The sequence below is a fragment of the Choloepus didactylus genome, chromosome 10 (assembly GCF_015220235.1).
Source record: "Choloepus didactylus isolate mChoDid1 chromosome 10, mChoDid1.pri, whole genome shotgun sequence".
Classification (NCBI taxonomy): domain Eukaryota; kingdom Metazoa; phylum Chordata; class Mammalia; order Pilosa; family Megalonychidae; genus Choloepus; species Choloepus didactylus.
Window position 1 is genome coordinate 88,579,882 of NC_051316.1, and position 27,879 is coordinate 88,607,760.

At 40.7% G+C, this 27,879-nt stretch overlaps 1 protein-coding gene and 1 pseudogene across 3 annotated transcripts in view; both read left to right on the plus strand.

The window, feature by feature from the left end:
* The window catches only part of AK8 (adenylate kinase 8), a 177,572-nt gene that overhangs the window by 29,973 nt on the left and 119,720 nt on the right, over positions 1 to 27,879 (plus strand). The gene's annotated exons all lie outside the window — the stretch shown is intronic.
* LOC119505076 lies at positions 21,938 to 22,443 on the plus strand (annotated as a pseudogene).

Sequence of the window (27,879 nt, forward strand, 5' to 3'; positions counted from 1 at the left end):
GGTTTTATTTCGCTACATAGTTACAGTCTTAAGGCCACAAAGCGTCCAAGGTAACACCTCAGCAATTGGGTACCTTCACCCGAGGATGGCCAATGGCGTCCGGAAAACCTCTGCTAGCTAGGAAGGCAGCTGGCGTCTGCTCCAAAGCTCTGGCCTCAAAATGGCTTTCTCCCAGGACGTTCCTCTCTAGCAAGCTTGCTTCTCTTCAAAACATCACTCACAGCTGTACTCCGTTCCTTCTCTTTGAGAGAGCTCATTTATATGGCTCCACTGATCAAGGCCCACCCTGAATGGGTGGGGCCACGCCTCCATGGAAATATCCCATCAGTTATCATCTACAGTTGGGTGGGACGCATCTCCATACAAACAACCTAATCCAAACTTTCCAACTTAATCCCCACTATTATGTCTGCCCCACAAGATTGCATCAAAGAATATGGCTTTTTCTGGGGTACATAATACATTCAAACCAGCACATGTGTCAATTGATAAATGTTTATCTTTTTTTCTTCTTTAAACTGTTAATATGGTGGATTACATTGGTTGATTTTCAAGTACTGAGTCAGGATAAATCCCACTTGGTTGAAATTTATTTTTTATACATTGCTGGATTCAATCTGTTTATATTTTATTTTGAGGATTTTTTGCATCTGTGTTCATAAGGGATATATTGGTTTATATTCTTTTCTTGTACTTTATCTGGTTTTGGTATCAAGGTAATACTATCCTCATAAAAGTGAATGTTCTTTAATCTTCTCATTTCTGGAAGACATTGTGCAGAATTGGTGTTATTTTCTTCTTTAAATGTTTCGTAAATTTTACTAGTGAAACTATATGGGCCTAGAGATTTCTGTCTTGGAAGCTTTTTAAACACAAATCCAATTTCTTTATTAGTTATAAGACCACTCAGGTTATTTATTTTAATCTTAGGTGAGTTTGAGTTGTTTGTGGTTTTGAGGACTTGCTCCACTTCATCTAAGTTGTCATGTGGTTTTGAGGACTTGCTCCATTTCATCTAAGTTGTCAGGTTTATGTGCATAAAATTGTTCATATTATTCTCTTATTATTATTTTGATGCCTTCAGGGTTTGCAGTGATAGCCCCTGTTGTTCCCAATATTGCTAATTTGTGTTTTCTCTGTTTTGGTCCTTTTCCAGTTTTGCTGGAGGTTTATCAATTTTATTGATCTTTTCAAATAATTGGGTTTATTTTTATACTGATTATCTCTATTGCTTTTCTGTTTTTAATTACATTTATTTCTCCTCTTATTTTTCTTATTTCCTTCCTTCTGCTTGCTTTGTGTTTAGTTTCCTCTTTTCTTTTTAGTTTTTTAAGTTGGAATCTTAGATTATTGATTTGAGACCTTGTTTTCTAATATAAGCATTTAATGCTGTAAATTTCCCTCTAAGCACTATTTTAGCTGCATGCCATAAATTTTGTTAGATTGTATTTTCATTTTCATTCCCTTGAGAGGTCTTCATGGATTATTTAGAAGTATGCTGTTTAGGTTCCAAGTGTTTGGAGATTTTCCTGTTACCATTCTGTAAGTGATTTCTTGCTTAATTCCGTTAAGGTCAGAAAACGTATTTTGTATGATTTCAGTCCTTTTGAGTTTGTTAAGGTTTGTTAAGGCGGTGGTCTATCTGAGTAGATGTTCCAGGTGTACTTGAAAAGAATATATATTCTGCTGTTGTTGGCTGAAATGTTTTGTAAATATCAATTAGATCCTGTAGGTTGATGGTGCTGTTGTGTTCTTCTACGTCCTTGCTGATCTTCTTTCTACTTGTACTATTCATTATTGAGGGAGGAGTGTTGAGGTCCGCAGGTGTAATTGTGGATTTGTCTATTTCTACTTTCAGTTCTATCAGTTTTTGTTTTAGTATTCTGAAGCTCTGATGTTAGGTACATACACTTTTAGGCTTGTTATGTCTTTTTGGGGAATTTAACTTTTTGTCATTATGTATGTCTTTTTTGTCCTGGCTATTTTTCCTTGCTCTGAAATCTGTTTTTCCTGATGTTAATGTAATTACTCCTATGTTCTTCTTACTGTATGCATGATATAACTTTTCCTGTCATTTTACTTTTAATGTACCTGTATCATATTTTTTTTATTAAATTCAGTTTTATTGAAATACCTTCACATACCATACAATCATCCATGATATACAATCCACTGTCCACAGTATGATAACATAGTTATGCGTTCATCACCACAATCTATCTCTGAACATTTTCCTTACATCAGAAAGAACCAGAACAAGAATAAAAAATAAAAGTGAAAAAAAAACACCCAAATCATCCCCCCATCCCACCCCATTTGTCCTTTAGTTTTGTTTTTTTTTTTTTAATCTTCATTTTATTGAGATATATTCACATACCACGCAGTCATACAAAGCAAATCGTACTTTCGATTGTTTACAGTACCATAACATAGTGGTACATTCATCACCCAAATCAATCCCTGACACCTTCATTAGCACACACACAAAAATAACAAGAATAATAATTAGAGTGAAAAAGAGCAATTGAAGTGAAAAAGAACACTGGGTACCTTTGTCTGTTTGTTTCCTTCCCCTATTTTTCTACTCATCCATCCATAAACTAGACAAAGTGGAGTGTGGTCCTTATGGCTTTCCCAATCCCTTTGTCACCCCTCATAAGCTACATTTTTATACAACTGTCTTCGAGATTCATGGGTTCTGGGTTGTAGTTTGATAGTTTCAGGTATCCACCACCAGCTACCCCAATTCTTTAGAACCTAAAAAGGGTTGTCTAAAGTGTGCATAAGAGTGCCCACCAGAGTGACCTCTCGGCTCCTTTTGGAATCTCTCTGCCACTGAAGCTTATTTCATTTCCTTTCACATCCCCCTTTTGGTCAAGAAGATGTTCTCCGTCCCACGATGCCAGGTCTACATTCCTCCCCGGAAGTCGTATTCCACGTTGCCAGGGAGATTCACTCCCCTGGGTGTCTGATCCCACGTAGGGGAGAAGGCAGTGATTTCACCTTTCAAGTTGGCTTAGCTAGAGAGACAGGGCCACATCTGAGCAACAAAGAGGCATTCGGGAGGAGGCTCTTAGGCACAACCATAGGGAGGCCTAGCCTCTCATTTGCAGCAACCGTCTTCCCAAGGGTAAAACCTGTGGTAGAGGGCTCAACCCATCAAAACACCAGTCCCCTATGTCTGTGGTCATGTTAGCAACCATGGAGGTGGGGTAGGCGAATACCCCTGCATTCTCCACAGGCTCCTCAAGGGGGCACTACATCTTTTTTTTTTCTTGTTTTTCTTTTTTTTCTTTTTTTTTTTTTAACTTTCCCTTCTTTTTTAAATCAACTGTATGAAAAAAAAAAAAAGTTAAAAAGAAAACAAGCATACAATAAAAGAACATTTCAAAGAGACCATAACAAAGGAGTAAGAAAAAGACAACTAACCTAAGATAACTGCTTAACTTCCAACATGTTCCTACTTTACCCCAAGAAACTTACCTAATATAGCAACATTTCTGTGAACTTGCTCCTACTATATCCATCAGAAATTAACAGACCATAGTCATTCCTGGGCATCCCCAGAACGTTAAATAGCTTATCTGTTCTTCTTGGATTATTGTTCCCCCTTCCTTAATTGCTCTCTATTGCTAGTTTCCCTACATTCTACATTATAAACCATTTGTTTTACATTTTTCAAAGTTCACATTAGTGGTAGCATATAATATTTCTCTTTTTGTGCCTGGCTTATTTCGCTCAGCATTATGTCTTCAAGGTTCATCCATGTTGTCATATGTTTCACGAGATCGTTCCTTCTTACTGCCGCGTAGTATTCCATCGTGTGTATATACCACATTTTATTTATCCACTCATCTGTTGAAGGACATTTGGGTTGTTTCCATCTCTTGGCAATTGTGAATAATGCTGCTATGAACATTGGCGTGCAGATATCTGTTCATGTCACTGCTTTCCGATCTTCCAGGTATATACCTAGAAGTGCAATCGCTGGATTGAATGGTAACTCTATATCTAGTTTTCTAAGGAACTGCCAGACTGACTTCCAGAGTGGCTGAACCATTATACAGTCCCACCAACAATGAATAAGAGTTCCAATTTCTTCACATCCCCTCCAGCATTTGTAGTTTCCTGTTTGTTTAATGGCAGCCATTCTAACCGGTGTTAGATGGTATCTCATTGTGGTCTTAATTTGCATCTCTCTAATAGCTAGTGAAGCTGAACATTTTTTCATGTGTTTCTTGGCCATTTGTATTTCCTCTTCAGAGAACTGTCTTTTCATATCTTTTGCCCATTTTATAATTGGGCTGACTGTACTATTGTCATTGAGTTGTAGGATTTCTTTATATATGCAAGATATCAGTCTTTTGTCAGATACATGGTTTCCAAAAATTTTTTCCCATTGAGTTGGCTGCCTCTTTACCTTTTTGAGAAATTCCTTTGAGGTGCAGAAACTTCTAAGCTTGAGGAGTTCCCATTTATCTATTTTCTCTTTTGTTGCTTGTGCTTTGGGTGTAAAGTCTAGGAAGTGGCCGCCTAATACAAGGTCTTGAAGATGTTTTCCTACATTATCTTCTAGGAGTTTTATGGTACTTTCTTTTATATTGAGATGTTTGGTCCATTTTGAGTTAATTTTTGTGTAGGGGGTGAGGTAGGGGTCCTCTTTCATTCTTTTGGATATGGATATCCAACTCTCCCAGCCCCATTTGTTGAAAAGACCATTATGACTCAGTTCAGTGACTTTGGGGGCCTTATCAAAGATCAGTCGGCCATAGATCTGAGGGTCTATCTCCGAATTCTCAATTCGATTCCATTGATCTATATGTCTATCTTTGTGCCAGTACCATGCTGTTTTGGCAACTGTGGCTTTATAATAAGCTTCAAAGTCAGGGAGTGTAAGTCCTCCCACTTCGTTTTTCTTTTTTAGAGTGTCTTTAGCAATTCGAGGCATCTTTCCTTTCCAAATAAATTTGATAACTAGCTTTTCCAAGTCTGCAAAGTAGGTTGTTGGAATTTTGATTGGGATTGCATTGAATCTGTAGATGAGTTTGGGTAGAATTGACATCTTAATGACATTTAGTCTTCCTATCCATGAACATGGAATATTTTTCCATCTTTTAAGGTCCCCTTCTATTTCTTTTAGTAGAGTTATGTAGTTTTCTTTGTATAGGTCTTTTACATCTTTGGTTAAGTTGATTCCTAGGTACTTGATTTTTTTAGTTGCTATTGAAAATGGTATCTTTTTCTTGAGTGTCTCTTCAGTTTGTTCATTTCTAGCGTATAGAAACATTACTGACTTATGTGCATTAATCTTGTATCCCGCTACTTTGCTAAATTTGTTTATTAGCTCTAGTAGCTGTATCGTCGATTTCTCAGGGTTTTCTAGATATAAGACCATATCATCTGCAAACAATGACAGTTTTACTTCTTCTTTTCCAATTTGGATGCCTTTTATTTCTTTGTCTTGCCGGATTGCCCTGGCTAGCACTTCTAGCACAATGTTGAATAACAGTGGTGACAACGGGCATCCTTGTCTTGTTTCTGATCTTAGAGGGAAGGCTTTCAGTCTCTCACCATTGAGTACTATGCTGGCTGTGGGTTTTTCATATATGCTCTTTTATCATGTTGAGGAAGTTTCCTTCAATTCCTACCTTTTGAAGTGTTTTTATCAAAAAGGGATGTTGGATTTTGTCAAATGCTTTTTCAGCGTCTATTGAGATGATCAATTGATTTTTCCCTTTTGACTTGTTAATGTGTTGTAATACATTGATTGATTTTCTTATGTTGAACCATCCTTGCATGCCTGGAATGAACCCCACTTGGTCATGGTGTATGATTTTTTTAATGTGTCTTTGGATTCGATTTGCAAGTATTTTGTTGAGGATTTTTGCATCTATATTCATTAGGGAGATTGGCCAGTAGTTTTCCTTTTTTGTAGCATCTTTGCCTGGTTTTGGTATTAGATTGATGTTAGCTTCATAAAATGAGTTAGGTAGTGTTCCATTTTCTTCAATGTTTTGAAAGAGTTTGAGTAAGATTGGTGTCAGTTCTTTCTGGAAAGTTTGGTAGAATTCCCCTGTGAAGCCATCTGGCCCTGGGCATTTATTTGTGGGAAGATTTTTGATGACTGATTGGATCTCTTTGCTTGTGATGGGTTGGTTGAGGTCTTCTATTTCTTCTCTGGTCAGTCTAGGTTGTTCATATGTTTCCAGGAAATTGTCCATTTCCTCTACATTATCCAGTTTGTTGCCATACAGTTGTTCATAGTATCTTCTTATAATTTTTTTAATTTCTTCAGGATCTGCAGTTATGTCACCTTTTTCATTCATTATTTTGTTTATATGGGTCTTCTCTGTTTTTGATTTTGTCAGTCTAGCTAGGGGCTTGTCAATCTTGTTGATCTTCTCAAAGAACCAACTTTTGGTGATATTTATCCTCTCTATTGTTTTTTTGTTCTCGATGTCATTTATTTCTGCTTTAATCCTTGTTATTTCTTTTCTTCTACTTGGTTTAGGATTGGTTTGCTGTTCATTTTCTAGCTTCTTCAGTTGATCCATTAGTTCTTTGATTTTGGCTCTTTCTTCCTTTTTAATATATGCGTTTAGTGCTATAAATTTCCCCCTTAGCACTGCTTTTGTTGCATCCCATAGGTTTTGGTATGTTGTGTTCTCATTTTCATTCATCTCTATATATTTAGCAATTTCTCTTGCTATTTCTTCTTTAACCCACTGATTGTTTAGGAGTGTGTTGTTTAACCTCCAGGTATTTGTGAATTTTCTAAGTCTCTGATGGTTATTGACTTCTAATTGTATTCCATTGTGGTCAGAGAATGTGCTTTGAATAATTTCAATCTTTTTAAATTTATTGAGGCTTGTTTTATGTCCCAGCATATGATCTATTCTGGAGAAAGTTCCATGAGCACTAGAAAAGTATGTGTATCCTGGTGATTTGGGATGTAATGTCCTGTATATGTCTGTTAAATCTAATTCATTTATCAGATTGTTTAGGTTTTCAATTTCCTTATTGGTCTTCTGTCTGGTTGATCTATCTATAGGAGAGAGTGATGTGTTGAAGTCTCCCACAATTATTGTGGAAACATCAATTGCTTCCTTTAGTTTTGCCAGTGTTTCTCTCATGTATTTTGTGGCACCTTGATTGGGTGCATAGACATTTACTATTGTCATTTCTTCTTGCTGAATTGCCCCTTTTATTAGTACGTAGTGGCCTTCTTTGTCTCTCAAAACATCCCTGCATTTGAAGTCTATTTTATCTGAGATTAATATTGCTACACCTGCTTTCTTTTGGCTGTAGCTTGCATGAAATATTTTTTTCCATCCTTTCACTTTCAGTTTCTTTGTGTCCCTGTGTCTAAGATGAGTCTCTTGTATGCAACATATTGATGGTTCATTTTTTTTGATCCATTCTGCGAATCTATATCTTTTAATTGGGGAGTTTAATCCATTTACATTCAACGTTATAACCGTGAAGGCATTTCTTGAATCAGCCATCTTATCCTTTAGTTTATGTTTGTCATATTTTTCCCCTCTGTCTATTAATATCCTTTATTGTACCCATACCGAATCTCTTTAGTACTGAACCTTTCTCCAAGTCTCTCTGTCCTTTCTTTGTTTCTCTGTCTGTAGGGCTCCCTTTAGTATCTCCAGTAGGGCAGGTCTCTTGTTAGCAAATTCTCTCAGCATTTGTTTGTCTGTGAAAAATTTAAGCTCTCCCTCAAATTTGAAGGAGAGCTTTGCTGGATAAAGTATTCTTGGCTGGAAATTTTTCTCACTCAGAATTTTAAATATATTGTGCCACTGCCTTCTCGCCTCCATGGTGGCTGCTGAGTAGTCACTACTTAGTCTTATGCTGTTTCCTTTGTATGTGGTGAATTGCTTTTCTCTTGCTGCTTTCAGAACTTGCTCCTTCTCTTCTGTGTTTGACAGTGTGATCAGTATATGTCTCGGAGTGGGTTTATTTGGATTTATTCTATTTGGGGTTCGCTGAGCATTTATGATTTGTGTATTTATGTTGTTTAGAAGATTTGGGAAGTTTTCCCCAACAATTTCTTTGAATACTCTTCCTAGACCTTTACCCTTTTCTTCCCCTTCTGGGACACCAGTGAGTCTTATATTTGGACGTTTCATATTATCTATCATATCCCTGAGGTCCATTTCGATTTTTTCAATTTTTTTCCCCATTCTTTCTTTCATGCTTTCATTTTCCATTCTGTCATCTTCGAGGTCACTGATTTGTTGTTCAACTTCCTCTAGTCTTGTACTATGAGTGTCCAGAATCTTTTCAATTTGGTCAACAGTTTCTTTAATTTCCATAAGATCATCCATTTTTTTATTTAGTCTTGCAATGTCTTCTTTATGCTCTTCTAGGGTCTTCTTGATTTCCTTTGTCTCCTGTACTATGGTCTCATTGTTCATCTTTAGTTCTTTGAGTAGCTGCTCTAGGTGCTGTGTGTCTTCTGATCTTTTGGTTTGGGTGCTTGGGCTTGGGTGATCCATATCGTCTGGTTTTTTCATATGCTTTATAATTTTCTGTTGTTTTTGGCCTCGTGGCATTTGCTGAACTTGATAGGGTTCTTTTACGATTTGTAGACCAATTGAAGTCCTTATCTCTAATTTATCAGATCTACAGCTTCGTGGAGTACACTTTCTCTAACTAACCAGCAGGTGGCGTCCACGAACCACCTGTTCTCCACAAGCCAGTTCTCCCCTGCTTAGCCTTTTTGGTGAGTGGGGGAGTGAGTCTTGTGGGGTACAATTGCTGTACCAAGCTTGCGTGTGTAGTTGGTGTTGCCTGCCCTGTATATGGGGCATGTTTCTGGGCAGTCCGGGAGGGGGGGGTGGCTCTAACAATCAAATCTCCCTGGTGATCCTAGAGTTTTAAGGCTGCTGCAATAGTCTAATCCTTCAGTTCAGTCCTGCCACAGTTTGTCTCTGCCGCTGACCCACAAGTCCTTGGTATTGGCGTATGGCTCCTGAGACTTGCAAGTGGGCCCCTCTTCCAGGCCGTGCACCCCCTGGTCCTCTGTTGAGGGATGACTGCTATGTCACAGGTGAGTGCCGTCCCCCCAGGGCAGTTCTGGGCTGCTGGGCTGTGTAGGGAGGCTCCCAGTCTGCTGAAATGATGGCTGAATGGGGCTTTGTTAATTCACACTGCTCTACCTTCCCAACTCTGGGACAATCAGCTGAGGTTGCAGGGAAGGCTAATGTCCACGCCCAGTTTTGTGGTATATGCTTGTTATTTGAAGCCCTTCCGTCACACTGGGGTGTCTGGGGCAGTTCTGGGCTATGGGGCTGGCGATGGGCAGGAGTGTTTCCTGTCCACCAGGATGATGGCTGTGAGCGGACACCCCCCTTTTCTTGGGAAGTTGTGGTGTTTAGTGAATTTTCTCAGCCACTGGATTATTGTGTTTTGTCTCAGAGCTCTCCTAGTTCTGCTCTTGACTTGACCTGCCCAAATTGCAGGTCTTTGAAGCTTTCTGTATTGGGCTTCTTAGAGTAATTGTTTTAGAAAAAGAAAAAAGGATTAAAAAAAAAGGTCCCTCCTCAGAGATCTAATGGGCTATTGAAATGCTAAGAGACAAAGCAACCAGGGCCATTAAGGAAAGGTCCACAGGGCAGAGAGATCAGCTTTTCTTCGGGATTTGCATATGCGCCTCAGGGCTCTTCCCCTTTCTATGTTCACCAGAACTCCAAAAATCCTCCGCTTTTATTTTGGAGTTTTTCGTGTTGTTTTTTTTCTGTGCCTGTCTCCTCTCTGCTGGGCTGGCTGCTCTCAGATTCTCTGGTGTCTGGTCTCAGTCTATCTATGGTTGGAATTTGGATCAGTAGAATGAGTTTCCGATAAGGGGTGCCACTGCAGTTCTCCCTTCTCCTTCCCGGAGCTGACAGCCCCTCCTCCCATGGGACTGAGCCTGGTAGGGAGGGGCGCGGGTCCCCTGGCCGCAAAAACTTACAGATTTCGCTGATCTCAGCAGTTCCACGTTTTCATGAGTGTTGTATGAAGTATGCCCAAAGTCAGATTGCTCTGTGGTGTCCAGTCCACGCAGTTCCTGGCTTTCTACCTACTTTCCTGGAGGAGTAACTAAAACATACAGCTCACCAGTCTGCCATCTTGCCCCGCCTCCCTGTATCATATTTGAAGTGAGTTTCTTGTAGGGAACATGTAGTTGGGTCTTCCTTTAAAAATCTACTCTCATAATTTCTCTTTTAATTGGTGTCTTTAGATCATATGTATTTTTTCTTTTTTCTTTTTTTTTAAGTTTTTATCATATATTTTAATTGTAGAATATAACATATATGCATGAAAGTGACCCAGGCCGGGGGATACTGGTTTGATGGTATTTTTAATTCTGGTTTTCTTCCCCAATTCACCACTACTTTTCTGAATCCTCAAACAGGTTTCTCCCTTCTCCACCCCCACTGCATTTAGTCTATGTATTTGTTGTATCTGCTTTCAGTGGGAGAGACAGTGTGGGGTGTGCATACTCCATTTGTATTTCTGGACCTGGAACATGTGTGTTTTTTTTAAAAAACACATGCATACACATTTGCTTAATAATTGATTGGGAGGTCCCAAATCTGAAAAGATATTTGGGAATCTTTCCAGTGCTCTAACAAATGAGTAGCAATTCTCACAGGCTTGCTCTGCATGGTGCGGTGAATATAAATTATGAGAGAGCCACAAATAAGCTGCAGTATGGGGTTCAAAATCTAATCTGAACAGTATATTTTCCTCTGAACTCAAAATTGTTCACAGTGAGCTGAGAGTCTCCCAATGCCCAGTGATAAGCAAGTGTCCCAAGCTCAGAGGCCTTCGAAAACAAGGGTGGGCATTCTTTTTCTATAAAGGCCAGATAGTAAATATTTTGGGTTTTGTGGGCCATATGGTCTCTGTTGCAACTACTCAACTCTGATATAATAGAAAGCTGCCAGAGATAACATGTAAACCAAAGGGTCTGGCTAGGTTCCAAAAAAACTTTGTAAAAGCAGGCAGGAGGCCAGATTGACACAGGCCCCGTAATTTGCTAACCCCTGTTCTAAATGATCATAAAAATATTTCTGCCTTTTTTCCTCAACTCTAAATAAAAAGCAAATTTTCACCTTCCAGGAATGTTAGGAAAAAGAAGCCCACCTGACTCATTTCTGCAAACTCCAGTTGAGTGCCTCTTACAGGGACAGCATTGTCCTTGCTACAGGGGCCCTTTCCTCTGCACCCATGCACTCCACCCCCAACCCCACCCCGACACAAGCAAGGGACAAGGTGGTCCTGTCTGCCTCAGGTTCATGGTCTGCAGTTGGAGGCAGACCCTTACATGACTAAAGGGAGGCAGGCTGTGATGGGCACCAAAAACTAAGTGTGAAGGGAGCCAAGTTGTTACAGAAGCCTCGAGAAATGGGGTCCAGGACTGTCAGTGGAGGAAGCATCTTAGGCTAAGGGAATGGCAGCTGGAAGGGAGGCAGGGGTAGGGCAATCTAGCACCCCGCCCCCTGCTCCGTACTCTGAGTTCACCCAACCTAAGATCAGTTCTTCTTAAAAGTGACCCAGTTTGAAGGTTTCCCACCTCATTTATCTGGGAAAGGCCAAAACAATCATTTGTCAGTGAATAAAGGGGAAGCGAGAGAGTCCTAAGCTATTGGAAATGGGCTGGCACCTTCTTGTCCAAAATGCTCTATGCTTTAATCCATAATTTAGTATGAGTTTGCCAGATTGAATTAAACTCTTATATTGGAAATCACCTGGCTGGAAGTATTCGAGTCTGCCTCCCTTCTCTTTGGATCTTTAAAGCTAAGCTGTTTTCTCCTTTCCATCAGCGATAGCTACTCATACTATTTGGCCAAATATTGAGGGCTGTTACTTCTGTGGCATAAGTCCTGAGTCACCAGGACTGGGACCTTTAGCATGGATGTGGGCTGTATTTAAAAGCAAAGCTACCCACAGCCTTGCACATCAGGTGGTGTTTTACATTCAACATGCAGAGGACTCCTGGAACCAGTATTATCAGCGTGATCAACCTTGGTTCTAAACACATAGTGAAGGAGTGTGCTGTGGTTTCTGTCCCCAGGAATAGCACTTGCCCTGAAAAACGTGGCCGTTCATGAGCCATAATTACCACCTCTGCAGAAGAAAAATCCCAGCTGAGATGGCTCCGCAGTCTGTCTCAGTCTTAGCTAAAGCAGCAGGGACTTCCCCATGCCTAGTTGTAGAAAAGCCTCCTTGCCCTTTTCAGATTTCCTTTTTAAGTTACTCACTACCCCAAATCACCCATGACCCAGGAACTTGAGCTTTTCCCTTCTCCATTCTCCCAGGTCCTCCCTCACTGATCACAAGTATTGTGTTTGACTGGCTGCCCTGGTGCAGCAGAGGCCAGGAGCCATAGCCCAGCTGACCACTGGAACACAACGGGCCCGGGGTCTAGGCAGGCAGGAGAGCAAGCCTAGGAAGCCACCTTCTCTGCTCAAACCCTCCACCTTGCCCAGAAAAAAGCCAGAGACCTGGAGGGAGCAGCATCTGAGTTTTGGAGCCAGATACTGCCATGATGGCGGGTTAGACCGGCCGAGTGGCAGTGGAGTGGTGAGAATGGCCAATTCTTAATCTGTTTTGAGAGTAATCCTGGAATTTGCTGAGAGATTGGACTGTGGCATGTAAAAATAAGAAGGGGGTTAACAAAAACTCAGATTTTTATTCAGAGCAGCTGAAATAGGGGAAAAACTGTATATGGAGAAGCTTTTTTATTATTATTATTTTTGGGGTGGTGGTAGTGATGGGAGGAATCAGGGTCCAGTTTTGAACATGTTAAATTTATGAGGCTCCTTAGACATCCAAGTAGAGATCCATGAGCCTGCAGTCAGGGGAGGGGTCTTAGCTGGAGGTAGAAATTAAGGCAGCTCATTGATGGCTTATGAAGCCGTGAGACTGAATGAGATTGCCAAGGAAGTGTAGCTAGAGAAAGGCACAAAGGACTGAGCTTTGGGACACCCAGCATTAAGAGGCTGGAGGATAAGGGAGACTCAGCAGAAGGAGACTTGGGAAGCAACTAGAGAAGTAGAAGGAAAATGAGAAGAGAACCCCCTGGGAGCTAGTGGGGAGGGTATGTAAGTGAGGAGGGAGGAATGCATCTGTAGGTTCTTCCCCACCTCTCAGTTCATGCCCCATAACTATTGTGAAGTGAAGGCAGGGGGTGAGATGGAGGTGGGATAGAGAGTGGCGCGATGGGGAGGAGGGAGGAAGAGGGTCATATTGTTCGTGACCCTGATCCTGACTGGCATCGAGGCAGAAGCGTCTGGAACACTGAGCAACCGGCAAAGACAACATCCTTTCCAGTGTTGAAACATACAGAAACAACATTATTTTGTGAAAGTTATTTTGTATAAGTTACTGGATCCCATTTTAAATATTTCTATTGGTTAAGTATTCAAAGTAGAATTCAGAGGTGTAAATTGGGTTGTTGAATAGTCATCCAGGCATCTTACCAATTAGATCAAGTCCCTTGAACACATGCTGCCTGTTCTAGTTTGCTAATGCTGCTGGAATGCAAAACACCCAAGATGGATTGGCTTTTATAAAAGGGGGTTTATTTGGTTACACAGTTACAGTCTTAAGGCCATAAAGTGTCCAAGGTAACACATCAGCAATCGGGTACCTTCACTGGAGGATGGCCAATGGTGTCCGGAAAACCTCTGTTAGCTGGGAAGGCACGTGGCTGATGTCTGCTCCAAAGTTCTGTTTTCAAAATGGCTTTCTCCCAGGGTGTTCCTCTCTAGGCTGCAGTTCCTCAAAAATGTCACCTTTAGTTGCACTTGGGGTATTGGTCCTCTCTTAGCTTCTCCGGAGCAAGAGTCTGCTTTTAATGGCCGTCTTCAAACTGTCTCTCACCTGCAGCTCCTGTGCTTTCTTCAAAGTGTCCCTCTTGGCTGTAGCTCCTCTTCAAAATGTCACTCACAGCTGCACTGAGTTCCTTCTGCTTGTCAACTCATTTATATAGCTCCACTGATCAAGGCCCACCCTGAATGGGTGGGGCCACACCTTCATGGAAATTATCAGAGTTATCACCCACAGCTGGGTGGGGTGCATCTCCAAAGAAACTCTCAAAGAATTACAATCTAATCAACACTGATAACATCTGCCCACACAAGATTACATCAAAGATAATGGCGTTTGGGGGACATAATACATTCAAACTGGCACACTGCCCCTGTTTTTTTCATTCCAAAACTTAAGAAATGTCACACGGAATTAGGCACAGGATCCCACTGGCCAGGGCTGGTTTGTTTATATGTTGTTGTTATTGTTGTTTAATCTCTGAAATTCAGTGAGTGATAGTTTCTGGGGTACTATGATGGTTGTGGCAGATTGAATTATGGACCCCAGAAAAACATGTTCTTAATCTTAATCCATTCCTGTGGTTGTGAACTCATTGTAAATAAGATATCTTGAAGATGTTATTTTTGATTAAGATGTGGCCGAACTGAATGAGGTTGGGTCTTAATCCAGATTACTGGAGTCTTTTATAAACAGAAGATATTCAGAAATAGAGTGAGAAAGCCATGGGGAGGAGCTAGAAGCTGAAAGTCAACAGCACCCAGAAGAGAAAGGAGGAGATATTGTTATATGACGGGAAAGCCAAGGAGCCCCACAAATCGCCAGCCCTCCACAGTGCTGCCAGCCCTGGGAGGAAGCAAGCCTTCTAGCCTCGGAAACCTTGAGCCAATAAATTCCTGTTGTTAAGCCAATCCATTGCGTGGTGTTTGTGATAGCAGCCTGGAATCTAAGACAGTGATTACCTCTGTGATTTCAACTCGAAATCCCAGACTTAGCTGCAGTGATCTGGAATAGGCTCTCAAATATGAACTTAACTTCTGTAAACTCTTCTTAAGAAGAGTTTTGTCTCACATTCTCTTTGATTAGTGTGCCCACTGTGTGAAAAAAGTGCTGGACCACACATGCCCAAGTCTCTGTCAACAACTACCACCATCATCAAAATAACAAGAATATTTATTATTGTTATTAAGTAATATTATTGATTATATTATAACTTTTATTATTAATTTATATTGAACCATATAATTGTATTGCATATAATTATTAATAACAAAATATTTATTATTATTAAATACTTATGATGATGATGATGGTGGTGGTGGTGGTGGTGGTGGTGGTGGTAGTTGTTATCTGGGACTCCAAACAGGGACTTAGGGTGCCTGATCTGGCACTTTGTCCACCACACCACTCCACAGGTGCACTATGCACTATGCAAAGAGATTGTAATAATAATGATCGTAATAGTAATAATTATTATTATACTGTGATAGTTACCATTGATTGGGAGATTAGCATGTGCCAGAGCCTGGCTAAATGCCTAAGTCCGCTATCCCATTTGATCTTTTTAATAGCACTAAGAAGGCAGTACTGTTATGACTTCTATTTGACAAATGCAGAATCTGAGGCTTACAGAGGTTGCTGTTTTTTGCTCAAGGCAGTGCGGTAAATCCCAGAACTGAGGTTCGAACATGGAATCATGCTTTTGGCCACTCTGTTCTTTTTCACAAGCCCACATTTCCTCCAGGCATGGCAGCATTATCCTGACAAGCTCTTTACTTCCTTAAGCCTCTGTTTTCCCATCTGTAAAATAACAAGGTTGGGCTTGAGCACTGAAGTTCCTTCTGACCTTACAACTCTGCGATTCTGATCATGTCCCAGCCTTTGTTACCTGCAGAGTAAAGAAATATCTCCTTGAATTTGTTTTAAAATTTCTTCTAATTTTCAAGGGGCATCCAGTATCTTTTTCATCTCCTCCCAGTGGAAGACAGGATTTCAAGAGTAAGAGGTTATACTTCTAATTAAGCGCTTTGGTTGTTCAAAAGCAAAACCAACCCTCTTCCAAAATAAACAGGCTTTCTTGCTTTTAGGGAGAAAAATGACACATATGCATATTCATTCATATGGTAATTATTATTATTTAGCTACCCAGGGACTAGAATTGGTAATTTAGAACACAAGAAGAATGCAGGGAATAGTGTTCAGGGAAAAATAATGCAATCATAACCTGTCAGGATTCTGAGTTAATGCTGGTTTTTCCCCCCTTTTTCCTTTTTTTTTTTTTCCCTTTTTTTTTGTCTAATGCAATCTCTTTGAAGAATTTCTTTGAAGTGACCACCAATACATTAAAGGAGAAACTACACTTGGTTCTGACACTGTAAAAAGGAGATGGGTTCTATCTGTTGGAGACCTGCTAGCCATTCTTTAGTAACAGTCAAGTTCTAGAGGTCAGAGAGTGCCCACCACATCTTTAGGACAAAGGGAAGCTGAGGATTAAGGTGTTGAGCTTCGGAAATTTGGGAAGGAAATCTCAAGACCAAAGAGATTCTAACTTTACCTTGACCATAGTGTAGTCACTGTCTACATCCCATTTTATTTGGATTACTAAGGATCCTGTTCCTTTATTTTGCACCTAATCTGTCTCCCTGCAGCTGCCCTTGTTTCTCCCTAATCCTTTCTTCACACAAGGGCAGCCTCCAGCCAGTGAAAAACCAGAGCTCTTAGTTTTACAGCTGCAAGGAAAACTGAGTGAATTTATTTCTTGACCACAACATGTTCAGATGGCCTAAAATTCAAAAGATCCCTAAGTCTCCCTCTTACTCCTGTCCCTTAGCCACCTGGTTCCTTTCCCTGGAGGTAAGTGAAGTTAGCTGTTTCTTAAAAATACATCCTTCTGAAGATTATTTTATGCACAGAGGAGTAACATTTGTCTTTTTCAAACAAATGTTATTGTGTCCCTCAGCTGCTGAGAACTTTCACTGCTTCCCATTCTTAGTGTACATCCCGAAGGCCCCACATGGGCCTTGCTGCAGCCTGGCTTCATACCTCTGCCGCTCTCATCCACACCTTCTCTATCCACCAGCTCAGTCCTCCTTCAGTTCACCCTGCTCTCTCTTCACCTCTAGGCCTTTCCCCACTGCAGCAAACAGACCCTCATGTGACTTGCAATGACTTCCTGCCTCCTGGTGTCCACACCTTCAATAATCCCCTCTGCTTGAGTGGAGTGGGGCCTGTGACTTGCTTCTAGTCACTTCTAATCAATAGAATATGGCAAAGGGGATGGGATAGAATTCCGTGACATTATCTAATGTCTTGGCAGAACCAGACAGAGAGAACCAGAGAGAGAGGGTCTCCCTTCTGGCTTGCTGAAGGAAGCTGCCGCGCTGAGGAAGTCCACGCAGCATGGAACTGTGGGCAGTCTCTAGGACCCAAGGGCAGCCTCCAGCCAGTGAAAAGCCAGAGCTCTTAGTTACACAGCTGCAAGGAAATGAATCTTGCCAATAACATAAATAAGCTTGGAACTGGATTCCTCCTCAGTTAAGCTCCAGATGAGAGCACAACCCAGCTGACACCTTGATTGCAGCCTTGTGAGACCCCTGAGTAGAGGACCCAGCCAAGTTGTGCCTGGACTCCTGACCCATGGTATGGAAACTTTGAAATAATAAATGCAGCATTTTAAATTGTTATATAATAAATGTGTGGTTTTAAGCCACTAAGATTATGATGCAATAGAAAATGCATACACATACACTCTTTTCACTGCCTATAGCTGGACAATTACTTCTCATTCCTGAGTCTCAGGTTTAAGTCACTTGAAGGAGGGTTTTGGTTTGCTAAAGCTGACGACATGTGATATACCAGAAATGGACGGACTTTTAACAATGGGGATTTATTAACTTACAATTTCCGGTTCTTAAACTGTGAAACTATCCCAACTCAAGGCATCAATGGGATGAGACCTTTTCTGAAGACCAGTTACTGGTGGGCTTGTGCTTCTATGTCAGATAGCAAGGCACATGGCAACATCAGCTAGTCCTTCTCTCCCAGGTTTCATTGCTTCAGCTTCTGGCTTCTCCATCTGTGTCTTTTCTCTAAACTTCTCTGAGTGTTTTTCTTTCTTAACTTCTCTGAATTTCATCTCTTAGCTTTTGTATGTATTTTAGCCTCATATAAAGGACTCCAGTATGAGGATCTAGACCCACCTAGAATGAGGTGGGTCACATCTCAATTGAGATAACCTAATCATAAGGGCCTGCCCACTGTAGGTCTACACCCACAGGAATGAATTAAAAGAACGTGACCTTTTCTGGAGTTCATAACAGCTTCAAATTACCACAGGAGGGCCCCCCACCCCCACCCCCACCTCCAGGCTAGGCTGGGTTTCCTGTTACATGTGCTTCTCCTCCTCAGCATTTTCATAGTTGTAATGAAGAATGTGAATTCTGTGAGGGCTGGGCCACTTCTGTCCCACTCACTGCAGAATCCTCCATCATTTTGCATGGTACCTGACATATGCTTCATTTTCAGTAAATATTTATGGAATGAATGAATAAACGAATGCCATCCAGATAATTCCCTTTTCTATGCCACCATGGCAGTGCTATCCTGTCCCACATTGTTGTTGACCCAAGGAGGAAAGGTGTTTAAAATTTGAACATCCTAATAAAGGTTTTGTCAATATCAACATATTTATCTTAAAGTTTTTTTTTTTTTGGTTGTTGCCTTGACTTGGGTGTGGAGATCTGATTAGTGACTTTCCTCCTCACATCTTAAAATTGTTTTCCATTATTAGTGCTTTCAATTTCCCATTTGTCTCTCTAATCTCCTACTGCTTGAACAAGTTCAGCTGCTCTACCATAAGGGTGGTGTTGTGCCACAAGACCCAAGGTTTGGGTATTTGAGAACCAGTCTTCCAATTTGATCTTGTGCTCTGGGCACTGTGAGATTTTTCTGTGTTCTGTCTCTTCATTTTTTCAATTGACTGCAATAAGGATCAACCATCAGGATGCTTGATTTGAAAACCTTAAATAAAAGTGTATCATAAAAGTGAACATGTCTTGGATGAATTCCAATTTGTTTTATCAATGTCTTTTAAAAAAATGATCTTTAGAAGTCAGTCTACCTAAAACTGCTTTTACAGAGGGGGGCACTGAGGTCTGGATGGCAGAAGGAACATAGCTGAGATCAGAAGGCCATTGAGCCAGGACAGTGGGGGCATTTTCCATGCCACCACCAAGATTCTTAGTTATCTGGCTGCCAGACTGGGTCTTACCTGTTTCTGTGAGCTTGTCCCAGGCCCTTTGACAAAGGCCACTTTTGCATCACCAGAATCAGACTGAGTTGGAATGTCACAGGCTGGAAAGTAGCTTGGAAAAGAGGAAAAGAAGAAATGTTTTTTTTTTAATTAAATTCAGTTTTATTAAGATATATTCACATACCATACAATTATCCATGGTGTACAATCAACTGTTCACAGTACCATCATATAGTTATGCATTCATCACCCCAAACTATTTTTGAACATTTTCCTCACATCAGAATCAGAATAAGAATAAAAAATAGAAGTAAAAAAGAACACCCAAATCATCCCCTCCATCCCATTTAGTTTTTTTCCCCATTTTTCTACTCATCCATCCATACCCTGGATAAAGGGAGTGTAGTCCACAAGGTTTTCACAATCACACTGTCACCCATTGTAAACTACATTGTTATACAATTGTCTTCAAGACTCAAGGCTACTGGGTTGGAGTTTGGTAGTTTCAGGTATTTACTTCTAGCTATTCCAATACATTAAATCCTAAAAAGGGTTACCTATATAGTGCATAAGAATGTCCACCAGTGTGACCTCTCGACTCCATTTGAAATCTCTCAGCCACTGAAACTTTATTTCATTTCATTTCTCATCCCCCTTTTGGTCAAGAAAATGTTCTCCATCCCATGATGCTGGGTCCAGATTCCTCTCCGGGAGTCATAAGTAATATGACTTTTGTATGTTGACCCTGTGTTTTGTGACCTTGCTGAAGTTACTTATTAGTTCAAGGAAGGTTTTTTGTGGGCTTTTTTGGTAGATTCCTTGGGATTTTTTACATAGGCAGTCACATCATCTGCAAATAGGGGCTGACTCAATCCCATGATGCCGGGTCCAGATTCATCCCTGGGAGTCATATCCTGCGTTGCCAGGGAGATTCACACCCCTTGGAGTCAGGTCCCACATAGAGGGGAGGGCGGTGATTTCACCTTTCAAGTTGGCTTAGCTAGAGAGAGAGGGCCACATCTGAGCAACAAAGAGGTATGCAGGGGGAGACTCTTGGGCACAATTATAAGCAGGTTTAGCCTCTCCTTTGCAGAAAGGAGAAGAAGAAATGTTTTTACGTCTGAGTACCACTGCTGCCGACCCCAACCCCAGCTAGAGGGAAAGGAAGAAAGACTTGTGTCCAATTATGATGACTTGTCAGACATTGGGAGTTTTATCACCCATGAAAGGCAGAGGTCTATGAGTCAGGAATGTGATTTTCTGGGTTCTACCAATGATTTCTGTCTGCCTCTCCTGGCCTGAGCTGTCCCTTGTATATCTAGGCTGGTGGACAGCAGCTAGGGAGAATGCAGAAAGGAACTGCTAGGAAGAGCCTGCTCAGGCCTTGGAACATTTCAGCAGGGCACACTCTGTAATTCATAGACACAGAACATGGACCCTGGTTTGTGGCTGGGTGTGGTGTTAAGCAGTGGCTCAGTCTCTCTGACTAAATGAGATAATGCAAGCAAAATGCTTAGCACACTGTCTTGTCCTGGGGTTCACTTAGGCAAAGACAATTTTCTGATGCTAAAATGAATGGGGTGAGAACAATCAGAGCAGATCATCTAAGAGAAGGAAAAGACTGTGTGCATCATACATTGTTTTTTGTTCAAAATGGAGCCTGTACAGTTTTGGGATCAGCTTGTGACCCACTGGTGAGCTGCACAGCATGCTTTTGGGTTTGAGTGGGGTCTAGAACATCCCTGTACCTGAATGAATGAGAAGTAGCAGTCTTTAAATGTAGTGCCCGAGGAAAAAGAAATCTGTTAAATTATAGACCCAGCTCTGGCCTGCCTCTGCTGCTCCCATCCTTTTGCCTCGGTTTTTGTTTCATTCCTGTAAGCAACCATTTGGGATTGAGTTCTGCTCTGGAAGAGAGCTAGGTTGGAAGGTAACCTAGCAGAATGCAAATTGCTGAGTTCACAAAGTGTGTACCTTTAAGACTTAACTAAGCTGTCAAAGAAGGGCCTTTAGTGCAACTTAGAAAGGAATTAGCTTCATTGATGCTCAACTGGTGGATGGTCCCCTCGTCAATCTCCTTTCTGTTTCACAACGTCTTTTCTTCCTTCTTCCTAAACCACAATGCTTGGAGCCCCACCCAAGTTGAAGTCACACTGGCTAACAAAAACTAGATTTGCTGTGTCTTTGCCTCCTCCTCTGATGATCTGAATGGAAACCTTCAGAGGGACCCCCAGTCTGCATTCTGGTTATTGAGTTCTAAACGTCTCCTTTCATTGCCCAGAATCTGTTCAAGAAGTCTTCCCAACTGCCTGGCTAAAAGCAAATGAGCCCAAATCAGAGCCTGCCTACTGGGACTTGTGGTTAGTTAAGTGGCATGTGACCTCAACAAGTTTTAAAAAAATGTTACCTTGCCCCACGACTTATTGGGCTTGTGATCATGTTAGAGGAAAACTCGTGAGAATAAAAATGACAGCCAGAACTTAGCCCATACATAGGTGATGGAGAACAGGATTGGCCCATTGAGATAAAGATAAAAATAATGGTTAGCTGCCATTTATTAGCATGTAATATGTGCCAGACACTGGGCCAAGCTTTGAGACATTTTCTGATTGAATTCTCACAACTTTCATATGGGATTTTCCACAACTGAGACTTATGGGGTGGAGATGCAACCTCCCAGGCTCCCAGTAGCATCTGTTGGATCAGCAGCCAGAGGGACCTGCCTTGACGCGTCATCAGAGCCAACTGGCCGGTTGTGTGCCAGGCAGACTGGCTAAGCTCCCTCCCATGTCCTCTGGTTGGTCCGAAAGGGTCCAGACACTGCCTAGATGGCGACTCTGCAGGATGGACGCACAGACTGGGCCAGACCCGCAGCTGCTAACAGGTAGTGTCATGAGGCACCTGCGCTATTTCTGCCGTAGCCAGGTGGTGTGGGGTTTCGGTCACCGCTCCAAGCAGCTGGGCATCCCCACTGCTAACTTTCCTAAACAAGTAGTGGACAGTCTTCCAGCTGATGCATCCACTGGCATTTATTATGGTTGGCTAGTGTTGGAAGTGGAGATGTCCATAAGATGATGAGCATAGGATGGAACCCATGCTACAAGAATACAAAAAAGTCCATGGAAACTCACATAATGCATAACTTCAAAGAGAACTTCTGTGGGGAAATGCTCAATGTGAACCTTGTTGGCTTCCTCAGACCAGAAAAGAACTTTGATTCTTTAGAGTCACTTACTTCAGCAATTCAAGGTGATATTGAGGAAGCTAAGAAATGACTAGAATTACTAGAACATTTGAAACTTAAAGAAGACAATTTCTTCCAGGTTCCTAAAAGCAAAATAATGAATAGCCACTGCTGAAAAATCATCTTATTTATTCATTCACTGTTTTCTAGTATTTCACTGCTCATAGCTATACTGTTTCATGTTGGCTATATTTAAAAAATCAATCATTTCCCTATGGCTGTGAATTAGTTTAAACAGTACAATGTAATTGCTATATTTTTGCTTCAACAGTTAAACGCATCATGCCACAGTACTAAAAGGATTTCATTTAAAAATATAGATTCTTTTTTATGTTATATGTTGATTAAAAACTCTTTCAAAGCTTTCTAAAATGTATTGCTTAGAAAGGTCTTAAGTTTTTTATGATGCAAATAAAATGTATGTAAGTGTGAGTGAAGGGCATATCACTAGTTTGAGATGAGACATATGATTCTCATTGTAAAATACTAGTGTGTGTGTATGTGCTTGTATATAGCATATGCTGGTAAACAGAGCAGGCTTGTAGAAGTAAATGCATTAAATAGGTTTGGTAGTCTATTATAAACCTAAGAGGAAAAATCTGGACTGTATTTTTGATAATTGTGCTTTGATTTTTTTTCACATTAATATATTTTATTATGGACATGAAGACTTGTGAAATTTCATTTCAGTCATTTCCTTCATGAGGTGAAATCGTTGTTCCATTTTTACATAGAACTGCCTCAATTCTAAATGGTCTTGACCTCCTCCTTCCACTATTTTTTTTTATTTATTATTTTAAGACAAAGACAAATGAGTGTTTTTCAAATCCGCAGTTCTTATTTTTGTGTTGGATAATACTTTTCTCCTTTTTAAGAGGAGATATTCTTGTTTTTCAACATTTTTCTTTGTAGGTTCTTTTTTCCTTTAAACAATTGTCTGTGTTGAGTTTTTTGTATTGTTTTTTCCATTTAGATTAGCTTACAACTGTACACTTACAAGAGATTGAATCTGTCTTTACCATTCCACCCTTTCACTATGTGAACAGTGATGGCCATGCATATCTGCATTGCACTTTTAGGAAAAAAAAACTTCTTTAGGTTTCAAGATTTAATTGAACATATAGCAGCTCATTTATATATGCCAGTTTCTTAGAGAACACAAAATCCTTGGAATTCCCCTCCCCTGAAAATACTTAAGAGCCAGTTCAACTAGGAAAGAGCTTGAAAGTTTTTATTTTTCATGTAATTATGTGCCTGAAAAAAAATCTAAACTCTGTGGTTGTGTGTGTTCAATGCCAGTCTAAAAAGTGCCTGTAGCTTGGGGGAAAAGCATAAATAATAAAATTCTAGTTAAATAATCATCTCATACATTTTCCTTCCTGCTAGCTATGTGATTTTTGGCTATTTGAGTCTTTTTGTTTATGTAGGTGGAAATCTGAAATTGAAATTTGGAAAATGAAGTTTACAGATTGCTTTGGTCCCCTGAAATAGTACATTGCATCATTGTTCACTTAACACTGGATTTGCTGGAAAGGAGGGGAAGTTTATAGAACATAACTTTAAAGATGGAAACAACTCATGATAAATTAGTTTTCCCTAATCTGTATAAATGAATTAAAATAAAGTATATAGAAAAACATCTGAAAGTCGCATTTGATTAAGGGGAAACATGGATAAATTCAGTTGGTTGTATTTTACTTTATGGTGTACAACTTTGTGGCAAATAGCAGTTTGTGGCCTTTTTCATTTCTTTATAAAAATATTTAGAAAATGTAATTTAACATCAGAAATAAAATACTTCAACAACAACAACAAAAAAGACTTATGGGGTACTACTCTGTGCCAGGAATGTTCTAAGTCATGTTGGGGACAGAACAGCGCAAAGCAAACAGAACGGAATCCCAGCCTTTGTGTGGCTCACTGTGGAGGTAGGTGTTAGGTACTACAGTCAGCCCCATGTTACAGACAAAAAGACTGTGGCACAGTAAAGCCACCCACTGATCCAAAGAAAGGATAAATGTGCTACCTAAAAGGCAAACAAACCTTCTAGGAACCCATCAAGTACAAAACATCTGGTACCACATAATCTCCTTGTTGAGTGGAAGAAAGAATTCCATCATCAGATGCAAAACTTTGACCCTTCTGTCAAACTTTGACCACTTCCCCCGAGTTTCTGGAGTCAGGAAGCAAGTCACTAATGCACTTTGGAAGCAGGGTCGTGCCCCTGGCCCCTGCAAGAAACAGCACCGGTGGGGGGTGTTTCCCTTATCATAGATAAAATGCAAAATTAGACTTCATGGTCACAGGTTAACTTCATTTTAATCTCAATATCGTGGAGCCTCTCAATTATTTCTCAATAAAGGAGGAGATTATGTGGTATAATTTTGACTGTGGAATCAAAAGTTTAAAATTTCTTGGTGGGTTTCTGAAGCCTTTTTTTTTTTTCTTTCCCTTTTTGGTAGCAGATTTATGCTTCCCTGCCCATAACGTGAGTCAGTATTTTATAGTGAAAATGTTAGAGGAATGGAGGAACTGGATGCAGGTCCACCGAACCACCAGCTGTTTGTTTTATTTCTCCTTGTGGTGTCATTGGGCTGGCATTAATTACACAGCTTTCATCCCACTGACAGTAGGAACACAGGATTTTCTTGCCATTGTTTTGACACTCACGGGCTTATAGATGTCACATGCATTCTCCAAGGAGCGTGGTTTTATTGATCAACAGCTCTGCTGAGGCTCTAAGCTGTGTGTTCCTCTAATACAAATGCAGTTAAGATTGCAGGGGATCAGAAGGAGAGGTCTGAACTCTTCTCAGAAAACTTATGGCAAACATCACAGTGAGACAGGGACTTTGAGTGTTTGGTGTGTTGTGGGGTAGAACAGAGTGAGTATACCCACATTGTTCCCTTATTTGTGGGTGTTTCTAGTCCCTTATGTCAAGGCCAAGCTTGGCTGGTCGATGTGATCTAGGGCTTGTTAATGATATGTGTGTGCCACCTGTCTGCATGCTGATAAGCAGTACACAGTGTGGATGGGAATGAGCATTCTTTTCCTTTTTTTTCTTTTAATTAGAGAAGTTGAAGGTTTACAGAAAAATCGTGCAGAAAGTACAGCGTTCCCATATATCCCACCCTATTATTAACACCTTGCATTAGGGAATGAGCATTTTGATGTCCTTTGTGAGCTGGCCAGCCAGTTAGTTGATGTATGTGCTGTATCAAATGACCCCTGTCTCTGAAGTTTGGAAGGAAACTTAGATTGTCAAAATGCAGGAGAGAGTCTGATGTTTGAGCAAATTTAAGTGTAGATTTAAGCTGTAGAGAATAATGGAGAGGCACAGTGATGATGGAAATGGAACTGGACTGGAACCACCAGCCTTGCCCCCATTTGCAAGTTAAAGGCTATATCAAGGCTAGTGTAGCACCAGCAAACCAGGTCTGCACCCTGAGAAGGAGAAACACGTACCTCAGGAGGACAGTGCACAAGTGCAGCCCAGTTCCACATGCTCCCGTTCATAGACTCTTAGTTGTTGGGTTTTTTTTTTATTATTATTTATTTTATTGAGATATATTCACATACCATGCAGTCATACAAAGCAAAGCATACATTCAGTTGTTTACAGTACCATTACATAGGTGTGCATTCATCACCAATATTAATTTTTGAACATTTTCGTTACCACACACACAAAAATAAGAAGAATAAAAATTAAAGTGAAAAAGAGCAATTAAAGTAAAAAACAACACTGGGTGCTTTTGTTTGTTTGTTTGTTTGTTTCCTTCCCCCATTTTTCTACTCATCCATCCATAAACTAGACAAAGGGGAGTGTGGTCCATATGGCTTTCCCAATCACATTGTCACCCCTCATAAGCTACATTTTTATACAATCGTCTTCAAGATTCATGGGTTCGGGGTTGTAGTTTGATAGTTTCAGGTATTTACTGCCAGCTATTCCAATTCATTAGAACCTAAAAAGGGTTGTCTAAATTGTGCGTAAGAGTGCCCACCAGAGTGACCTCTCGGCTCCTTTTGGAATCTCTGCCACTGAAGTGTATTTCATTTCCTTTCACATCCCCCTTTCGGTCAAGAAGATGTTCTCCATCCCACGATGCCGGGTCTAGATTCCTCCCCTGGAGTCATATTCCATGTTGCCAGGGAGATTCACTCCCCTGGGTGTCTGATCCCACGTAGAGGGGAGGGCAGTGATTTCACCTGCCAAGTTGGCTTAGCTAGAAAGAGAGGGCTACATCTGAGCAACAAAGAGGCATTCGGGAGGAGGCTCTTAGGCACAGTTATGGGGAGGCCTAGTCTCTCCTTTGCAGCAAGTTCTTGGGTTTTTAAAATTATTTGCCATCTATGAAAATCATGGTGTATGCCAGCATAGTGTATATTGAAGAAAAAATCTTACCATTTATTGTGCATGTACTATATGCATCGTACTAACACTTTATGTACAATATTGCATTTTAACCCTAAACACTATGAAATATGAATGCTATTTTCATTATCCCTATTTTGCAGATAGGGAAATAGTCACACGGCTTGTAGGTGGGGGTCCAGGGGCCCCCATCTAGGTCAACACCATCAGTTGGTAGGATTTTAAAGAATTGTGGAAACTAAGTGGATGATTTTTAGCATTTGCTTTCTTAAGCTACAATCGGTAGCATATTAACTACCCCAATTTTAATTATAAATATACTACCTATAATATTAATAATAAATAAAAACTGGTTAGAGTAGAGGAGAAAATGTCTATTTTATTGGCATGCTGTCTTAATTTGCCAGGCTGCTATGACATATACCCCACAATGGGTTGACTTAAACAATGGGAATTTATTGTCTCATGGTTTTGGAGGCCAGAAGACTTGCTTTTTTCTTTCTCCTGAGGTCGGTAGCATTCTGCTGCTGGTTTGCTGCAATCCTTGCAGTTCCTTGGCTTTAATCTCTTGCCTCTATCATATGGCAATGTCCTCTCCTTTCTCTTTCAGGTTCCCACTGACTTCCTGCTTCTCTTGTGGCCTCCCCTGATCCTGGCTTCTGGCTTCTTCCTTTATAATGATTCCAGTAATTTGGATTAAGGCCTGCCCTCCTTCAACTGGCCACACCTTAACTAAAAAACTAAAAATAACTTCTTCAAAAGTTCCTATTTACAGAGGATTCATACCCACAGGGATGTGGATTAAGATTAAGAACATGTCTAATTGGGACAAATAATTCAACCTAACACACATGCCTTTTATTTATTGAGACCTTGTATAATTCACTAGTGTCTAGACTAATGAATTCTTATTCTCTGAAGACATAAAAGACCTTCCCAAATTCCTGTTCTCAACAGTTGGTTGGATTTGATTTTTGCTGAGTCAGCCAGTAGGATCTGAAGTCCAGGGAATAGGGTCCAGTCTCTGGAAGCAGAAGAGACTTGGACCTGGGTTGAAAATGAATGGAGGAAAATGTGGGAAGTGGCCCAAGCCTCGAAGAATTGGGAGTAACTGTCCCCAGGGAACTGAGCTAGGGGAAGAGAACCAGCTCTTTTTATGGCAGGAGAGGAAAC